This window comes from Dipodomys merriami, unplaced genomic scaffold (assembly GCF_024711535.1).
Source record: "Dipodomys merriami isolate MVZ:Mamm:240054 unplaced genomic scaffold, mDipMer1.0.p SCAF_91, whole genome shotgun sequence".
Taxonomy (NCBI): Eukaryota; Metazoa; Chordata; class Mammalia; order Rodentia; family Heteromyidae; genus Dipodomys; species Dipodomys merriami.
This window is the reverse complement of record NW_027206524.1, coordinates 375,336-395,217: the sequence shown is the minus strand read 5'-3', so window position 1 is coordinate 395,217 and position 19,882 is coordinate 375,336. Positions and strand designations below refer to the sequence as shown.

At 42.5% G+C, this 19,882-nt stretch overlaps 2 long non-coding RNA genes across 2 annotated transcripts; both read left to right on the top strand.

Annotated features, from left to right (window-relative positions):
- Window positions 1-1,426: 1,426 nt before the first annotated feature.
- LOC138821375 (uncharacterized) lies at window positions 1,427-4,133 on the top strand. The gene is made up of 3 exons (XR_011370138.1): window positions 1,427-1,585; window positions 2,233-2,361; window positions 3,580-4,133. It is a non-coding gene; the product is annotated as an uncharacterized lncRNA (long non-coding RNA).
- A 5,982-nt stretch (window positions 4,134-10,115) lies between these two features.
- Window positions 10,116-12,841, top strand: LOC138821313 (uncharacterized). Its single transcript, XR_011370125.1, has 3 exons — window positions 10,116-10,297; window positions 10,945-11,073; window positions 12,288-12,841. It is a non-coding gene; the product is annotated as an uncharacterized lncRNA (long non-coding RNA).
- The last annotated feature ends 7,041 nt before the right edge of the window (window positions 12,842-19,882 follow it).

Sequence of the window (19,882 nt, the reverse complement as noted above, 5' to 3'; positions counted from 1 at the left end):
GGTCTGCCAGGATTCTGGCAAAGCCTTAGTGGCATGACTGTCTAGAACTAAGGAATAAAAAGCCAGGCGGTGGTGGCTCACGCCTGTAATCCTAGCTACTCAGGAGGCTGAGATCTGAGGATTGCGGTTCAAAGCCAACCCCGGGCAGGAGAGACCGTGAGACTCCTATCTCCAATAAACCATCAGAAAACCGAAAGTGGCGCTGTAGCTTTAGTGGTAGAGCGCTCGCCTTGAGCTGAAGAGCTGAGGGACAACGCCCAGGCCCAGAGTTCAAGCCCCACAACCCACAAAAAAAAAAAAAAAAAAAAAAGAACTAAGGAATAAAGTTACCTCTATGTTTGGTGTTAGCTGTGGGTCTGAGACATGAATTACAGAATGTTCAGGCCTTCTGATCAACGTGACTAGCCACCTTGGTCATGAACAAACAAATGATGAAGGTAAGCATTTGAGCATGGTGTGCTGGTCTCTGATGCCTGAACTGTTGGTAACTGATCTTAGGGCAGTTGATCACAGCCCACATTTATCCAATGAACAAACAGTTCCTATGTCTAGCCTTAGGGTACTGAGATCCTCTAATCTTGCTTCCATACAAGGGTCCCCCGGGTCCTTAATAAACTGTACTGTGTGCAATCCTTTCTTTCTTCTCATGGCATCTCTGCATTTGGTTGCTGGATCTTACATTGCCCTATTGAGTGTCTACATCCACTAGCCATACTCTTGATTTTCCTAGAGTGGTTCAGCTCTAAGGTGCAAGTTGATGGTGTTTGAGCACTTTCACCTTAGGAAGGTCCATTCATCATCTGCTCTTATGGTTCTACAACTGCAAAGAACATCCAGACGTAGGGAAGTGTTACAAAATAATCTGCATTTCTCCTATAGCAAAGAGGCACAAGTGGCCAATGATTCTATGGGTTTCAAGGTCTATCCTATATCCCAGTTGATATACGCTCCACTCCAGCTTGGGTTAAAGTGATTTCTGAATCTCATTGAAAATAGTCTTCTCCTTTTTGAACTTGACCATCCTAATGATTCAGCACCTCCATAGGACAGCAAGAAAGCACCTCATGGATGTCCTGCTATTGATGCTTAAACCTCACATGACCTTCTATGTTGTTTCCTTGTGATCACTTGGTTGTGTGGTTGAGGAGAGAATTGATTTGCATTTCCCCTCTGGAGCCCATAGGCTTCATGGACCAGTGCAGTACCTACTTAGCATTCTGTATATCAGGTTTTTTGATAGTGAGATAACCTTTTCTGTTCTCTGTATCTGGAGCTCCCTAGAACAAGGCAAGCTGAGGGATGAATGCAATAAGAAATGGGCCCTGGGAGAGGGATCTGGAGTATTGCCAGTGGAGCAAGGGTTGAGACTGAGATCTCTATCTGGGTTCTCATACCTCCTGACAGATGTCATGATCTGAGTGTGAGTATAAAAAGACTGGGGCAGGTGACGGCAGTGGTTGTGTAGCTCCACCATCGTCTATCACAAGAGTTCTTGTTCTCTGACACAACCTGCTTTCAGGAGTGAGCTGAGGTGAAATGAAGACCCTACTGAAGCCCACTGTCTTTGTGCTCTACATGCAACTTGGTAAATGCCTTGGTGGTGGTGGACTGTTGAGAAGCTATGAGCGCTGCCTTATCCTATTGCATTGCTCCCCTCCCCCTTCCTTGGGTCTGTGACCTCCACCTGGGCTTCTGAGGAATGGAATCCAGCTGTGTACATGGAAAGACTCCATCCCTGCCTTCCTGACTTTCCATTTGGTTCCCTTCCTCAATGCTTCCCTTACCTCCTCTGGGATCTGGCCTGCTTTTTATACTCCTTGAAGCATAGCTTCCCTGAAGAATGAGGAGTTAGGGAATCTCAATCAGCCTGATTGTCCTTTGGATCATACTCCAAGATCTGATAACCCAACACATGTTCTGTCCTCTCCATTCAGTATGTAATGTCTGGGGTGAGGTAGGAAGTGAATTCTGAATAACATGGGGGTGCAGAATGGCCCATGTCCTTGCCTTTCCCATCATTTCTTCCCTTGTCTACTATTGGGAGAACATTAGGTCATCTCCCTACTTGCTCTGGCTCAGTAGGTTGCTTCAAGGCACCGCTTCTGGGAGCTTAGCCCTAACACAAAGCTCTGGTTTAGCCACACTGTGGAGGAGTTCAGATAAACTGGGCACCCTATGGGAAGTGACAGGCATGAGTGGTCTCTCCTCTCAGCATGGTTTTTCTCCTTGCAGCCTCATCTCTCCTGTGTAGACATTGTCCTGTCTTCAGAAGTTCGATCTGTCAGGAAGCGTTGGCTGAATGCACGGCTAAGGACGGCGAATTATGTATGATTAATCGAACCTGGGAGTATGATGATTCAGGTTGGAAGTGCATTGAGTGCTCTGGTGTTAGCTGTGGAATTTCCCACTTCTCTTTCAGGACTCAAACCTAGGCCTTCCTTTCAGATAGGAAATGAGGTGTGAGGCTGTGAGTCTTGTGTAGATATTACCTTGATTGGAGAAGTCTATGATCAAACAGCAAATTGAATGCATGCTAGAAATTCTCCACCAATGTACAGATCCTTCATGAGTCTCCTGAACTCTAATAACCTTGTTATTTATGGCTCAAAGGCTCTGAACCATTGGGTGTATAAACACGGTATTTCTGACCCTCCATCCAGCTGACACCTACTTAACTTGACCAAAGGCGATCAAGCTTGTGTCAGCTTCTTCCAGGTACTGTGGAAATGTCTGTGTCTTCAGACTTCCATCTGTGCTCCCAAGTCTCACTTCCATGTCCATTCTGGTCCATCAATCACACTGCATTCTAACTGCCTGTCTCTCTGTATTACCTGGCCCTTGAGAGTAGACTTGGTATTACTCCCATCTACGCTGGTGCTGACCCCAGAGCCTGGAAAGCCAGCAGATTTTCAGCAAGTTCTTTGTGCCTGTCTGCCTGAGAGGGAGGAAATGCTGGGTGTTTCAATGTCTGGAACTTATGCTCACCATCAAGTGTCTATTCTCCAAGTCTCAAGACTCCTGGGAGAAGGAACTTGGCTCAATATGACTTAGAAGTATGTGTCAGGATTATGCTTTAGGAGTATTCTTTCACTTAATATATTTTTGATTAATCTATATTGGAGTTTAAATATTAGCTGTACCAATAACATATTACCAGACGCCGGGGCTCACACCTTTAATCCTGGCTACTCAGGAGGCTGGGATCTGAGGATTGTGGTTCAAAGCTAGCCTGGGCAGAAAAGTCTGGTCTCTTATCTCTAAATCACCACCAGAAAACCAGGAGTGGTGCTGTGGTGCAATTGCTACAGCGTTTGCCTGGAGCTGAAGAGCTCAGAGCCAGGTTAAAGCCCAGAGTTCAAGCCCAGGACCGGAAAAACAACAACAACAACAACAACAAAATCTTGTGGCAGGAGCTGGTAGTTAATGCCTGTAATCCTAGCTGCTCAGGAATCTGAATCTGAGGATTGCAGTTTAAAGTCCATCTAGGAAAGTTTGTGAAACTTTCATTTCCAATTAAGTACACACATATGCGTGAACACATACACACAAATATCTTATTTCTGCTTTTGTTTTCCACAGATGTAAATACTCTTCGTGGAGAGGCTACATGCATGAGAGATTGTCAAAATTCTGAGCGCATTGTTGGCCCTGAGATAGTACAAACGTACTGCTGTAATAGCGACTTTTGCAATGACATCCATATACCAGTGATGCTGTCTTAGATTGAGTGCGCTTCAGACGTCCTGTGTGAGATGAGCGCAAGTTCGATACCAGGGCTTCCAGCACAGTTGAGTCCAACAGCTGATGTCTAGCTAAAGGCCTCATGTAGAACTTCCATAGGATATTAGTATCGCAATTCTACTTATTAATAGATCAAATGATCAAAATTGGTAAGACTCATCTTTCCCAAAGGTAGACTTTCTCACCATGGAATGAGATTCTTTTCCATCAGAGACCTGGAATGCTACAGCTGTTTTATTACCATGAATGAAAATCAGCCATCTGGAAGATTTGCTTATCATAAATGAAAGTAGGACTGAGCAATCACAGATAGAAATTTGGTGTTTCAAGCTTCATCCAACAATTGTTTATGATAACATTGCTGATAGACAATAAAGTCACTAGATGCTTAATCTGGTTTGTGAAGACTGTTCTTTTTCTGAGCTTGATCAAAAGAAATTCTGCCAAGTAGCTCTTTGTATTACAAACTGGACACTTTATTTGTCAGCAGCAATTTCCTTTCCTATTCTCATCTAGACTCCAAAGCAAGTACATTTTCTCTGTTTTTTCTTTTTCCCTGTTGTTTTTTGTTGGTTGTAGAACTTGAACTCAGTGCCTTAACCCTATCCCTAAGCTCTTTTGCTCAAAGCTAGCATTCTACTTCTTTGAGCCACAGGGCCATTTCCCGTTTCCTGGTGGTTAATTGGAGATAAGGGTCTCATGGACTTTCCTACTCTGACTGGCTTCAAACCGTGATTCTAAGATCTCAGCATCCTGAGTAGCTAGGATTGTAGGCATGAGCCTGTAGTGTTCTTTTGTAGAAGATGGAAAATACATTTAAGTAGTTTTACAAAGGGAAGAGAAACCACTTGTTAGTTCATAAATCCATCTTGCTCAAAGTCACCTCTTCCCTTGTGCTCCTCAGTCTCTCCCAAACTCCCCCATCCCATCGATTACCTCGCTCCATTTTCACACAGTTATATTCAGTATCACAACTGTATCCTCACACCCTTCCCCTCTCCATTTACTTCTCATACATATCCTCTGATCTCCCTCCTCCCCTGGGTAGTCAAGAAGGTGAAAATATCCTCCCTGCGGAAATATGCAGTGGTGTAACTCTTTTGAATGTTTTGTCAGGGGTAACATTTTCATCTCATTGATTCAAATGTTTTCTCCAATGTTCTAGTTGATGTAGACTGACCTTTCTCTCTATTTATATGAGGTGTTCAGCTCCCAGTAAGTCATCAACTACCTAGTTCATTGAGATACGTTTTATTGACAGGTATTTACTCAAGGAGAAATTTTCTTAGGAGTTGTTATTGTTAGAATCTTATGCAAAAAGAAAACAAGAATAGGATTAAACGTCTATGTGAAACCTGTTTTTTCCCAAACAGTAGCTAGCTGTAGTAATTCTCAAAACTCGTATTTGTACCAATGACATTTTTCACTCTAAAAGTCTCAGAATAAATAAGAATTTCTGAAAAGATTTCAAAGAAGTAAAACATACAATTTAATAATTAACTACAATTATTAGATTACTAATTTTGCCAATTATTCTTATAACTGTTGAGTAGGAAAGTTTGTTCTCTATGTGTTCATTTTGGTTCTGGTCTCGTTTCCTTCACTGTGTAGATGTTCAGTTATTTTCTTTTTTCTGGTACACCAGAGTTTGAACTGAAGGTGTGACTTGCTTGGCAACAGTCTCTCCCTTGAGCCATGCCTTCAGCCCAGGTTTTTATAGTAATTTAGTGATGGAGATTCTTGGACTCTTCTGTCTAGGCTGGCTTTGAGCCTCTAATCCTCCACATCTCTGCCTCCTGAGTAGCTAGCTTCACAGATGTAAGCTCCTGGCTGAGTTTTAGTTGTTTCCTACTATCAGCTTTGTAGAATTTAATAGCATCTTAATGTGTAACAGTCTAGATGAAATGCATTCAACTTAGTTTCCAGCTGTATTATTGCTTTTAAAAATGTATTAGCATAAATGAATTGTGCAAAGACTTTCTTGTGGTATTTATAACATGCAGATAATGTTCATGGATCAAGTTGATTCCAGCTCTATTATTCTCTTTCCCTGTTAAATTTTTTGGAAAACAATTTTTGGTAGGTTTCCTTATGCTATTTTATACACAGATATAGATAAATAGATAGATAGATAGAAAGATAGGAAGATAGATACATAGTTAGATAGATTTTATTACCTGCCTCTATCATCTATTTATTTATCTAATATACTTCTCTAATATTCACACGTCTGTCATCCACTCTTTTTTACCCTTCCAACACCTACTTGTTCTCCCTCAAACAGTTCCCCTTAATAATTATATTAAAATGCTTCTTTTTAATGTTACTTGTAGGAGTGTGTTTGGGGGTGTACAAAGTCTTGAATTCTGGGTCAGGGTACTGTCCTTGTGCATTTGTGCACAAGGCTAGTGCTCTACCACTGGAGCCACAGCTCCACTTGGCTTTTTGGTGGTTAATTGGTGATAAGTGCTTCAAACCGTTATTCTCAGATCTCAGCCTCTTGAGTAGCTAAGATTACAGGCATGAACCACAGGTGCCCAGCTTTAATATTGTATTTTGATGCCCTAGAGAGACTGTACCTCATAAGGGTGACAGATTTCTAGAAGTAGCATAGAATTCATCTCCAAGTATACCTTTCAACTGCAAAACAACCAGGCCAGGGCCCTAACATCCCACCACCAACATTTTCATTCTAGGCCTATTTTTCTTGTCTTAATGCTCCAGGGCTCTTATGTTTCCTGAAAACTACAATCTAGTTCTTCCTTGAGTGGCTTACATGCCTTGAACGGCCTACCCATGGGAAAACCTCCACTTTCTCTCCTCACTCCATGTAGTGGTAGTCCATGTGGGCTTGCATAGATTGGTAAGTTTTGTCTTGTTGGAAACAACAAAGTATATTTGCAAAGGCAATTGTGTCTTGCTCTGTAGGTCTCCCCGAGTCTGAATAATAACAAAAGAGTGTAGAAATGATTGGCCCAGCAAGGCGTCATCCTCTGGCATGGTTTTTTCACTCAAGGCTTTTTCACTCTGCCACTTGAGCCACAGATCCACTTCCAGCTTTTTGCTAGTTAACTGATGATAAGAGTCTCACTGACTATTATGCCCCTGCTGGCTTCAAACCATAATTCTCAGACTTCAGCATGCTGAATAGCTAAGATTGCAGGCTTAGCGACACTGCCTGTCTTTAAAAGCCCTTATTTTCAATGACCATATTCTTCTATTAAAGATGAACCTCAGGTAAACAAACTGGTGATGGATGGCAGGAATGGACCCTGCTCCTCATCATTCCAAGAATCAGATGAATGTCCTTTATCTGGCTGTGTGGATGACTGTGCTCCCCAGTTGACCTCATTTGCATAATTTATCACCAGTACTGATTGTGTTATCACAGTGAGTGGGTCCCTTGAAGGAGTCTCTTCCTCCATGATGACGAAGGCAAGGAGGTCTTGATGAATGATGACGAGCCAGCTGGGTTTGAGGGTTGCTGAGGGCATTGTGCTTGTCCAGGGATGTCACCGACTAGGTCACTCTTTGGATTGGATTGCTCACAGGACCTCTGATTGGAGATTAACCAATTTATGGTCTTACTTAGCCAACATTGTCCTCTACACTGCAGAGAAGACCCAGAATTTCAGGAAAGGGTTAACCTTTTGCAGGAAATGTTTTTATGGTTGAGAAAGAGATGCACTCAGGTCATGGGCGGAGATAGTATCTATTGAGAACATGTAGCTCCTCTCAGAATGGTGATCAGTCTATTGTCACTGTTCCTTAAGTGTGCATAAAAGACTTGGGGTTGGGCTGAGTCAGAGAGCAGGTGTACATGAAGACAGCAAGGACAACACGTGAATTTCAGACATTTTGGGGGGCAGCAGTGTTGGGTACTTATTATCTCCTGATTTGTGATAGCCTCATTGGCTCTTTTTATTACTAGAACAGAAAGAAAATAGAGAATATAGAAAGAAAAGTGGAGAATGTAGACAGAAACATGGAGAATATGGACAGGTAACTTGAGGAGTTAAAATTGGGGTAAGTAAGGTAATAAGTACATGTCTTCTCAATGTTGTTACCCCTTCCCTCATTTTTCTCCTACTTTCCTTCACCACCCAAATCCTCCCTAATTGTACTGATCATTTCTAAAATATTGTTTTGTATGTCATGAAAATAAAAAATATAAAAATATAAAAAGGAATAGACTCAATAACAAAGAAATGATGAAGACACTCATGATCCCCACTACTGCCAAATAAAACAATACAAAAACACAAGAAAGAAAGAAAGAAAGAAAGAAAGAAAGAAAGAAAGAAAGAAAGAAAGAAAGAAAGAAAGAGACAGAGAAAGAGAGAAAGAAAAAATAACAAAGAAAGAAAAAAAGAAAAAGAAAGAGAGAAAAGAAAGAGAGAGAGAAAGAAAGAAAGAGAAAAAGAAAGAAAGAAAGAAAGAAAAGTGGAGACATAGGCTCAATCCCAGAGGGTATCTGGAGTTACCTAGAGCAAACAGAAGCCAGACCCATGGTGCAGAGCTCTGCTTCCAACAGTGTTGATGTCTGGACTCGCCTGCCTAGATGCAAGCAGTCAAGGGCAGCCCAGGGTCACTTGTAGGGATTTATGGCTGTGGGCTCAAAGGCTCTGAAGTCACAAATGATGTAACTCTACCTTCTTTGTCCATTGAAGTCTGACTTCACCCAAATGCTCTGCTCTATTTAACTGAGCATCTTCAAGTTCCATTCCTCCTCATGGTGAGAGGGGCCTGCTGGGTCTGCCCACATGCGGGAGTCTCTTGTGTCTACAGATGGAGGCTGAGTGTTCTCTGTCTATTCCCTGTGCTGACCATCTTGCTCCTAGGGTTGACAGAAGAGCTGTTTTTAGGGAGGACATTGTTTAAAAGTTTCTATTGTTGTAATAAGGTGGTGTAGAGAGGGTTACGGTTGCATAAGTCATGGAAAGAGTGCATTTATTTTTGGACAGAGTCACCCCTTCCCTCGCTCTCTCCTGTCCCCACTCACAAGTTGTATGGTTCATTTTCAACACAGTGTCTAGTGAGTGTCACACTGCTGCATTTGTTCACCGTTTGTCCCTCCATTTCTGTGCCTTGCCTTACTCTCCCAAAGACAGATTAGAGAACACACAAGACGAAAAGAAAAGAAAACAAAAGCAGTCACCAGGGCTGCACTCAAAAACCAAATGCTTAGGCCGGTCACAAATAGTGTGTTTACCAGGTCTGCCAGGATTCTGGCAAAGCCTTGGTGGCATGAGAGTCTAGAACTAAGGAATAAAGTTACCTCTAGTTTTGTGTTAGCTGTGGGTCTGAGACATGAATTAGAGAGCTCAGGCCTTCTGATCAACGTGACTAGCCACCTTGGTCATGAACAAACAAATGATGATTGTAAGCATTGGAGCATGGTGTGCTGGTCTCTGATGCCTGAACTGTTGGTAACTGATCTTAGGGCAGTTGCATGGCAGTTGATCACAGCCCACATTTATCCAACGAACAAACAGTTCCTATGTCTAGTCTTAGGGTACCGAGATTCTCCAATCTTGCTTCCATCCAAGGGATAGTTCTGTTCCCCGGGTCCTTAATAAACTGTACTGTACTGTGTGCAATCCTTTCTTTCTTCTCATGGCATCTCTGCATTTGGCTGTTGGATCTTACATTGGCCTATTGAGTGTCTACATCCACTAGCGACACTCTTGATTTTCCTAGTGTGGTTCAGCTCTAAGGTACAAGTTGATGGTGTTGGAGCACTTTCACCTTAGAAAGGTCCATTCATCATCTGCTCTTATGGTTCTACAACTGCAAAGAACATCCAGACGCAGGAAAGTGTTACAAAATAATCTGCATTTCTTTTATAGCAAATAGGCACACGTGGTCAATGATTCTATGGGTTTCAAGGTCTATCGTATATCCCAGTTGATATACACTTCAGTCCAGCTTGGGTTTTCATGATTTCTGAATCCCATTGGAAACACTATCTTCTCCTTTTTGAACTTCACCAACTTAATGATTTAGCACCTCCCCAGGACAGTAAGAAAGAGCCTCATGGAAGCCCTGCTTTGATGCTTAAACCTCACATGACCTTCTATGTTGTTTCCTTGTGATCACTTGGTTGTGTGGTTGAGTAGAGAATTGATTTGCATTTCTCCTCTGGAGCCCATAGGCTTCATGGACCAGTGCAGTACCTACTTAGCATTCTGTGTATCTGGTTTTTTGATGATGAGATAACCTTTTCTGTTATGCGTATCTTGAGCTCCCTAGAACAAGGCAAGCTGAGGGATGAATGCAATAAGAAATGGGCCCTGTGAGAGGGATCTGGAATATTGCCAGTGGAGCAAGTGTTGAGACTGAGATCTCTATCTGGGTTCTCATACCTCCTGACAGATGTCATGATCTGAGTGTGAGTATAAAAAGACTGGGGCAGGTGACGGCAGTGGTTGTGTAGCTCCACCATCGTCTATCACAAGAGTTCTTGTTCTCTGACACAACCTGCTTTCAGGAGTGAGCTGAGGTGAAATGAAGACCCTACTGAAGCCCACTGTCTTTGTGCTCTACATGCAACTTGGTAAATGCCTTGGTGGTGGTGGACTGTTGAGAAGCTATGAGCGCTGCCTTATCCTATTGCATTGCTCCCCTCCCCCTTCCTTGGGTCTGTGACCTCCACCTGGGCTTCTGAGGAATGGAATCCAGCTGTGTACATGGAAAGACTCCATCCCTGCCTTCCTGACTTTCCATTTGGTTCCCTTCCTCAATGCTTCCCTTACCTCCTCTGGGATCTGGCCTGCTTTTTATACTCCTTGAAGCATAGCTTCCCTGAAGAATGAGGAGTTAGGGAATCTCAATCAGCCTGATTGTCCTCTGGATCATACTCCAAGATCTGATAACCCAACACATGTTCTGTCCTCTACATTCAGTATGTAATGTCTGGGGTGAGATAGGAAGTGAATTCTGAATAACATGGGGGTGCAGAATGGCCCATGTCCTTGCCTTTCCCATCATTTCTTCCCTTGTCTACTATTGGGAGAACATTAGGTCATCTCCCTACTTGCTCTGGCTCAGTAGGTTGCTTCAAGGCACCGCTTCTGGGAGCTTAGCCCTAACACAAAGCTCTGGTTTAGCCACACTGTGGAGGAGTTCAGATAAACTGGGCACCCTATGGGAAGTGACAGGCATGAGTGGTCTCTCCTCTCAGCATGGTTTTTCTCCTTGCAGCCTCATCTCTCCGGTGTAGACATTGTCCTGTCTTCAGAAGTTCGATCTGTCAGGAAGCATTGGCTGAATGCACGGCTAAGGACGGCGAATTATGTATGATTAATCGAACCTGGGAGTATGATGATTCAGGTTGGAAGTGCATTGAGTGCTCTGGTGCTAGCTGTGGAATTTCCCACTTCTCTTTCAGGACTCAAACCTAGGCCTTCCTTTCAGATAGGAAATGAGGTGTGAGGCTGTGAGTCTTGTGTAGATATTACCTTAATTGGAGAAGTCTATGATCAAACAGCAAATTGAATGCATGCTAGCAATTCTCCACCAATGTACAGATCCTTCATGAGTCTCCTGAACTCTAATAACCTTGTTATTTATGGCTCAAAGGCTCTGAACCCTTGTGTGTATAAACACGGTATTTCTGACCCTCCATCCTGCTGATACCTACTTAACTTGTCCAAAGGCGATCAAACTTGTGTCAGTCTCTTCCAGGGACTGTGGAAATGTCTGTGTCTTCAGACTTCCATCTGTGCTCCCAAGTCTCACTTCCATGTCCATTCTGGTCCATCAATCACACTGCATTCGAATTGCCTGTCGCTCTGTATTACCTGGCCCTTGAGAGTAGACTTGGTATTACTCCCATCTACGCTGGTGCTGACCCCAGAGCCTGGAAAGCCAGCAGATTTTCGGCAAGTTCTTTGTGCCTGTCTGCCTGAGAGGGAGGAAATGCTGGGTGTTTCAATGTCTGGAACTTATGCTCACCATCAAGTGTCTATTCTGCATGTCTCAAGACTCCTGGGAGAAGGAACTTGGCTCCATATGACTTAGAAGTATGTGTCAGGATTATGCTTTAGGAGTATTCTTTCACTTAATATATTTTTGATTAATCTATATTGGAGTTCAAATATTGGCTGTACAAATAACTTATTGCCAGATGCCAGGGCTCACACCTTTAATCCTGGCTACTCAGGAGGCTGGGATCTGAGGATTGTGGTTCAAAGCTAGCCTGGGCAGAAAAGTCTGGTCTCTTATCTCTAAATAACCACCAGAAAACCAGGAGTGGTGCTGTGGCTCAATTGCTACAGCGTTTGCCTGGAGCTGAAGAGCTCAGAGCCAGGTTAAAGCCCAGACTTCAAGCCCAGGACCGGAAAAACAACAACAACAACAACAAAATCTTGTGGCAGGAGCTGGTAGTTAATGCCTGTAATCCTAGCTGCTCGGGAATCTGAATCTGAGGATTGCAGTTTAAAGTCCATGTAGGAAAGTTTGTGAAACTTTCATCTCCAATTAAGTACACACATATGCGTGAACACATACACACAAATATCTTATTTCTGCTTTGTTTTCCACAGATATAAATACTCACCGTGGAGAGGCTACATGCATGAGAGATTGCCAAGATGCCGAGCTCTTTGTTCGCCCTGATATAGTACATACGTACTGTTGTGATAGCGACTTTTGCAATGACATCCATATACCAGTGATGCTGTCTTAGATTGAGTGCGCTTCAGACGTCCTGTGTGAGATGAGCGCGAGTCAGATACCAGGGCTTCCAGCACAGTTGAGTCCAACAGCTGATGTCTAGCTAAAGGCCTCATGTAGAACGTCCATAGGATATTAGTGTCGCAATTCTACTTATTAATAGATCAAATGATCAAAATTGGTAAGACTCATCTTTCCCAAAGGTAGACTTTCTCACCATGGAATGAGATTCTTTTCCATCAGAGACCTGGAATGCTACAGCTGTTTTATTACCATGAATGAAAATCAGCCATCTGGAAGATTTGCTTATCATAAATGAAAGTAGGACTGAGCAATCACAGATAGAAATTTGGTGTTTCAAGCTTCATCCAACAATTGTTTATGATAACATTGCTGATAGACAATAAAGTCACTAGATGCTTAATCTGGTTTGTGAAGACTGTTCTTTTTCTGAGCTTGATCAAAAGAAATTCTGCCAAGTAGCTCTTTGTATTACAAACTGGACACTTTATTTGTCAGCAGCAATTTCCTTTCCTATTCTCTTCTAGACTCCTAAGCAAGTACATTTTCTCTTTGTTTTTCCTTTTTCCCTGTTGTTTTTTGTTGGTTGTAGAACTTGAACTAAGTGCCTTAACCCTGTCCCTAAGCTCTTTTGCTCAAAGCTAGCATTCTACTTCTTTGAGCCACAGGGCCATTTCCCGTTTCCTGGTGGTTAATTGGAGATAAGGGTCTCATGGACTTTCCTACTCTTACTGGCTTCAAACAGTGATTCTAAGATCTCAGCTTCCTGAGTAGCTAGGATTGTAGGCATGAGCTTGTAGTGTTCTTTTGTAGAAGATGGAAAATACATTTAAGTAGTTTTACAAAGGGAAGAGAAACCACTTGTTAGTTCCTAAATCCATCCTCTTCAAAGTCACCTCTTCCCTTGTTCTCCTCAGTCTCTCCCAAACTCACCCATTCCATCAAGGTAGCTAGCTCCATTTTCACACAGTTATATTCAGTATCACAACTGTATCCTCACACCCTTCCCTTCTCCATTTACTTCTCACACATATCCTCTGATCTCCCTCCTCCCCTGGGTAGTCAAGAAGGTGAAAATATCCTCCCTGCGGAAATATGCAGTGGTGTAACTCTTTTGAATGTTTTGTCAGGGGTAACATTTTCATCTCGTTGATTCAAATGTTTTTCCTATGTTCTAGTTGATGTAGACTGACCTTTCTCTGTATTTATATGAGATGTTCAGCTCTCATCATCAAGTCATCAAGTATTTAGTTCATTGAGATATGTTTTATTGATGGGTATTTGCTCAAAGTGAAAGTTTTCTTATGAGTTTGATATTGTAAGAATTCTATGCAAAAGGAAAACAAGAATACGATTAAACGTCTCTGTGAAACCTGTTTTTCCCCAGACAATAGCTAGCTGTATTAATTCTCAAAACTCATATTTGTACCAATGACATTTTTTCAATCTAAAAGTCTCAGAATAAATAAAAATTTCTCAAAAGACTTAAATGAAGTAAAGCATATAATTTAATAAGTAACTACAATTATTAGATTACTAATTTTGCCAATTATTCTTATAACTGTTCATCAGGAAAGTTTGTTCTCTCTGTGTTCATTTTGGTTCTGGTCTCATTTCCTTCACTGTGTAGATTTTCAGTTATTTTCTTTTTTCTGGTACACCAGAGTTTGAACTGAAGGTGTGACTTGCTTGGCAACAGTCTCTCCCTTGAACCATGCCTTCAGCCCAGCTTTTTATAATAATTTAGCGATGGAGATTCTTGGACTCTTCTGTCTAGGCTGGCTTTGAGCCTCTAATCCTCCACATCTCTGCCTCCTGAGTAGCTAGCTTCACAGATGTAAGCTCCTGGCTGAGTTTTAGTTGTTTCCTACTATCAGCTTTGTAGAATTTAATAGCATCTTAATGTGTAACAGTCTAGATGAAATGCATTCAACTTAGTTTCCAGCTGTATTATTGCTTTTAAAAATGTATTAGCATAAATGAATTGTGCAAAGACTTTTTGTGGTATTTATAACATGCAAATAATGTTCATGGATCAAGTTGATTCCAGCTGTATTATTCTCTTTCCCTGTTAAATTTTTTGGAAAACAATTTTTGGTAGGTTTCCTTATGCTATTTTATACACAGATATAGATAAATAGATAGATAGATTGAAAGATAGGTAGATAGATACATAGTTAGATAGATTTTATTACCTGCCTCTATCATCTATTTATTTATCTAATATACTTCTCTAATATTCACACCTCTGTCATCCTCTCCTTTTTACCCTTCCAATACCCACTGGTTCTCCCTCAAACAGTTCTTTTTAATAATTATATTAAAATGCTTCTTTTTAATGTTATTTGTAGGAGTGTGTTTGGGGGAGGGTACAAAGTCTTGAATTCTGGGTCAGGGTACTGTCCCTGTGCATTTGTGCACAAGGCTAGTGCTCTACCACTGGAGCCACAGCTCCACTTGGCTTTTTGGTGGTTAATTGGTGATAAGTGCTTCAAACCGTTATTCTCAGATCTCAGCCTCTTGAGTAGCTAAGATTACAGGCATGAGCCACTGGTGCCCAGCTTTAATATTGTATTCTGATGTCCTAGAGAGACTGCACCTCATAAGGGTGACAGATTTCTAGAATTAGCATAGAAGTCATCTCCAAGTATGCCTTTCAACTGCAAAACAACCAGGCCAGGGCCCTAACTTCCCACCACCAACATTTTCATTCTAGGCCTATTTTTCTTGCCTTAATGCTTCAGGGCTCTTATGTTTCCTGAAAACTACAATCTAGTTCTTCCTTGAGTGGCTTACATGCCTTGAACGGCCTACCCATGGGAAAACCTCTACTTTCTCTCCTCACTCCATCTAGTGGTAGTCCATGTGGGCTTGTATAGATTGGTAAGTTTTGTCTTGTTGGAAACAACAAAGTATATTTGCAAAGGCAATTGTGTCTTGCTCTGTAGGTCTCCCCGAGTCTGAATAATAACAAAAGAGTGTAGAAATGATTGGCCCAGCATGGCGTCATCCTCTGGCATGGTTTTTTCACTCAAGGCTTTTTCACTCTGCCACTTGAGCCACAGATCCACTTCCAGCTTTTTGCTAGTTAACTGATGATAAGAGTCTCACTGACTATTATGCCCCTGCTGGCTTCAAACCATAATTCTCAGACTTCAGCATGCTGAATAGCTAAGATTGCAGGCTTAGCGCCACTGCCTGTCTTTAAAAGCCCTTATTTTCAATGACCATATTCTTCTATTAAAGATGAACCTCAGGTAAACAAACTGGTGATGGATGGCAGGAATGGACCCTGCTCCTCATCATTCCAAGAATCAGATGAATGTCCTTTATCTGGCTGTGTGGATGACTGTGCTCCCCAGTTGACCTCATTTGCATAATTTATCACCAGTACTGATTGTGTTATCACAATGAGTGGGTCCCTTGAAGGAGTCTCTTCCTCCATGATGACGAAGGCAAGGAGGTCTTGATGAATGATGACGAGCCAGCTGGGTTTGAGGGTTGCTGAGGGCATTGTGCTTGTCCAGGGATGTCACCGACTAGGTCACTCTTTGGATTGGATTGCTCACAGGACCTCTGATTGGAGATTAACCAATTTATGGTCTTACTTAGCCAACATTGTCCTCTACACTGCAGAGAAGACCCAGAATTTCAGGAAAGGGTTAACCTTTTGCAGGAAATGTTTTTATGGTTGAGAAAGAGATGCACTCAGGTCATGGGCGGAGATAGTATCTATTGAGAACATGTAGCTCCTCTCAGAATGGTGATCAGTCTATTGTCACTGTTCCTTAAGTGTGCATAAAAGACTTGGGGTTGGGCTGAGTCAGAGAGCAGGTGTACATGAAGACAGCAAGGACAACACGTGAATTTCAGACATTTTGGGGGGCAGCAGTGTTGGGTACTTATTATCTCCTGATTTGTGATAGCCTCATTGGCTCTTTTTATTACTAGAACAGAAAGAAAATAGAGAATATAGAAAGAAAAGTGGAGAATGTAGACAGAAACATGGAGAATATGGACAGGTAACTTGAGGAGTTAAAATTGGGGTAAGTAAGGTAATAAGTACATGTCTTCTCAATGTTGTTACCCCTTCCCTCATTTTTCTCCTACTTTCCTTCACCACCCAAATCCTCCCTAATTGTACTGATCATTTCTAAAATATTGTTTTGTATGTCATGAAAATAAAAAATATAAAAATATAAAAAGGAATAGACTCAATAACAAAGAAATGATGAAGACACTCATGATCCCCACTACTGCCAAATAAAACAATACAAAAACACAAGAAAGAAAGAAAGAAAGAAAGAAAGAAAGAAAGAAAGAAAGAAAGAAAGAAAGAAAGAAAGAAAGAGACAGAGAAAGAGAGAAAGAAAAAATAACAAAGAAAGAAAAAAAGAAAAAGAAAGAGAGAAAAGAAAGAGAGAGAGAAAGAAAGAAAGAGAAAAAGAAAGAAAGAAAGAAAGAAAGAAAAGTGGAGACATAGGCTCAATCCCAGAGGGTATCTGGAGTTACCTAGAGCAACAGAAGCCAGACCCATGGTGCAGAGCTCTGCTTCCAACAGTGTTGATGTCTGGACTCGCCTGCCTAGATGCAAGCAGTCAAGGGCAGCCCAGGGTCACTTGTAGGGATTTATGGCTGTGGGCTCAAAGGCTCTGAAGTCACAAATGATGTAACTCTACCTTCTTTGTCCATTGAAGTCTGACTTCACCCAAATGCTCTGCTCTATTTAACTGAGCATCTTCAAGTTCCATTCCTCCTCATGATGAGAGGGGCCTGCTGGGTCTGCCCACATGCGGGAGTCTCTTGTGTCTACAGATGGAGGCTGAGTGTTCTCTGTCTATTCCCTGTGCTGACCATCTTGCTCCTAGGGTTGTCAGAAGAGCTGTTTTTAGGGAGGACATTGTTTAAAAGTTTCTATTGTTGTAATAAGGTGGTGTAGAGAGGGTTACGGTTGCATAAGTCATGGAAAGAGTGCATTTATTTTTGGACAGAGTCACCCCTTCCCTCGCTCTCTCCTGTCCCCACTCACAAGTTGTATGGTTCATTTTCAACACAGTGTCTAGTGAGTGTCACACTGCTGCATTTGTTCACCGTTTGTCCCTCCATTTCTGTGCCTTGCCTTACTCTCCCAAAGACAGATTAGAGAACACACAAGACGAAAAGAAAAGAAAACAAAAGCAGTCACCAGGGCTGCACTCAAAAACCAAATGCTTAGGCCGGTCACAAATAGTGTGTTTACCAGGTCTGCCAGGATTCTGGCAAAGCCTTGGTGGCATGAGAGTCTAGAACTAAGGAATAAAGTTACCTCTAGTTTTGTGTTAGCTGTGGGTCTGAGACATGAATTAGAGAGCTCAGGCCTTCTGATCAACGTGACTAGCCACCTTGGTCATGAACAAACAAATGATGATTGTAAGCATTGGAGCATGGTGTGCTGGTCTCTGATGCCTGAACTGTTGGTAACTGATCTTAGGGCAGTTGCATGGCAGTTGATCACAGCCCACATTTATCCAACGAACAAACAGTTCCTATGTCTAGTCTTAGGGTACCGAGATTCTCCAATCTTGCTTCCATCCAAGGGATAGTTCTGTTCCCCGGGTCCTTAATAAACTGTACTGTACTGTGTGCAATCCTTTCTTTCTTCTCATGGCATCTCTGCATTTGGCTGTTGGATCTTACATTGGCCTATTGAGTGTCTACATCCACTAGCGACACTCTTGATTTTCCTAGTGTGGTTCAGCTCTAAGGTACAAGTTGATGGTGTTGGAGCACTTTCACCTTAGAAAGGTCCATTCATCATCTGCTCTTATGGTTCTACAACTGCAAAGAACATCCAGACGCAGGAAAGTGTTACAAAATAATCTGCATTTCTTTTATAGCAAATAGGCACACGTGGTCAATGATTCTATGGGTTTCAAGGTCTATCGTATATCCCAGTTGATATACACTTCAGTCCAGCTTGGGTTTTCATGATTTCTGAATCCCATTGGAAACACTATCTTCTCCTTTTTGAACTTCACCATCTTAATGATTTAGCACCTCCCCAGGACAGTAAGAAAGAGCCTCATGGAAGCCCTGCTTTGATGCTTAAACCTCACATGACCTTCTATGTTGTTTCCTTGTGATCACTTGGTTGTGTGGTTGAGTAGAGAATTGATTTGCATTTCTCCTCTGGAGCCCATAGGCTTCATGGACCAGTGCAGTACCTACTTAGCATTCTGTGTATCTGGTTTTTTGATGATGAGATAACCTTTTCTGTTATGCGTATCTTGAGCTCCCTAGAACAAGGCAAGCTGAGGGATGAATGCAATAAGAAATGGGCCCTGTGAGAGGGATCTGGAGTATTGCCAGTGGAGCAAGTGTTGAGACTGAGATCTCTATCTGGGTTCTCATACCTCCTGACAGATGTCATGATCTGAGTGTGAGTATAAAAAGACTGGGGCAGGTGACGGCAGTGGTTGTGTAGCTCCACCATCGTCTATCACAAGAGTTCTTGTTCTCTGACACAACCTGCTTTCAGGAGTGAGCTGAGGTGAAATGAAGACCCTACTGAAGCCCACTGTCTTTGTGCTCTACATGCAACTTGGTAAATGCCTTGGTGGTGGTGGACTGTTGAGAAGCTATGAGCGCTGCCTTATCCTATTGCATTGCTCCCCTCCCCCTTCCTTGGGTCTGTGACCTCCACCTGGGCGTCTGAGGAATGGAATCCAGCTGTGTACATGGAAAGACTCCATCCCTGCCTTCCTGACTTTCCATTTGGTTCCCTTCCTCAATGCTTCCCTTACCTCCTCTGGGATCTGGCCTGCTTTTTATACTCCTTGAAGCATAGCTTCCCTGAAGAATGAGGAGTTAGGGAATCTCAATCAGCCTGATTGTCCTCTGGATCATACTCCAAGATCTGATAACCCAACACATGTTCTGTCCTCTCCATTCAGTATGTAATGTCTGGGGTGAGGTAGGAAGTGAATTCTGAATAACATGGGGGTGCAGAATGGCCCATGTCCTTGCCTTTCCCATCATTTCTTCCCTTGTCTACTATTGGGAGAACATTAGGTCATCTCCCTACTTGCTCTGGCTCAGTAGGTTGCTTCAAGGCACCGCTTCTGGGAGCTTAGCCCTAACACAAAGCTCTGGTTTAGCCACACTGTGGAGGAGTTCAGATAAACTGGGCACCCTATGGGAAGTGACAGGCATGAGTGGTCTCTCCTCTCAGCATGGTTTTTCTCCTTGCAGCCTCATCTCTCCGGTGTAGACATTGTCCTGTCTTCAGTAGTTCGATCTGTCAGGAAGCATTGGCTGAATGCACGGCTAAGGACGGCGAATTATGTATGATTAATCGAACCTGGGAGTATGATTCAGGTTGGAAGTGCATTGAGTGCTCTGGTGTTAGCTGTGGAATTTCCCACTTCTCTTTCAGGACTCAAACCTAGGCCTTCCTTTCAGATAG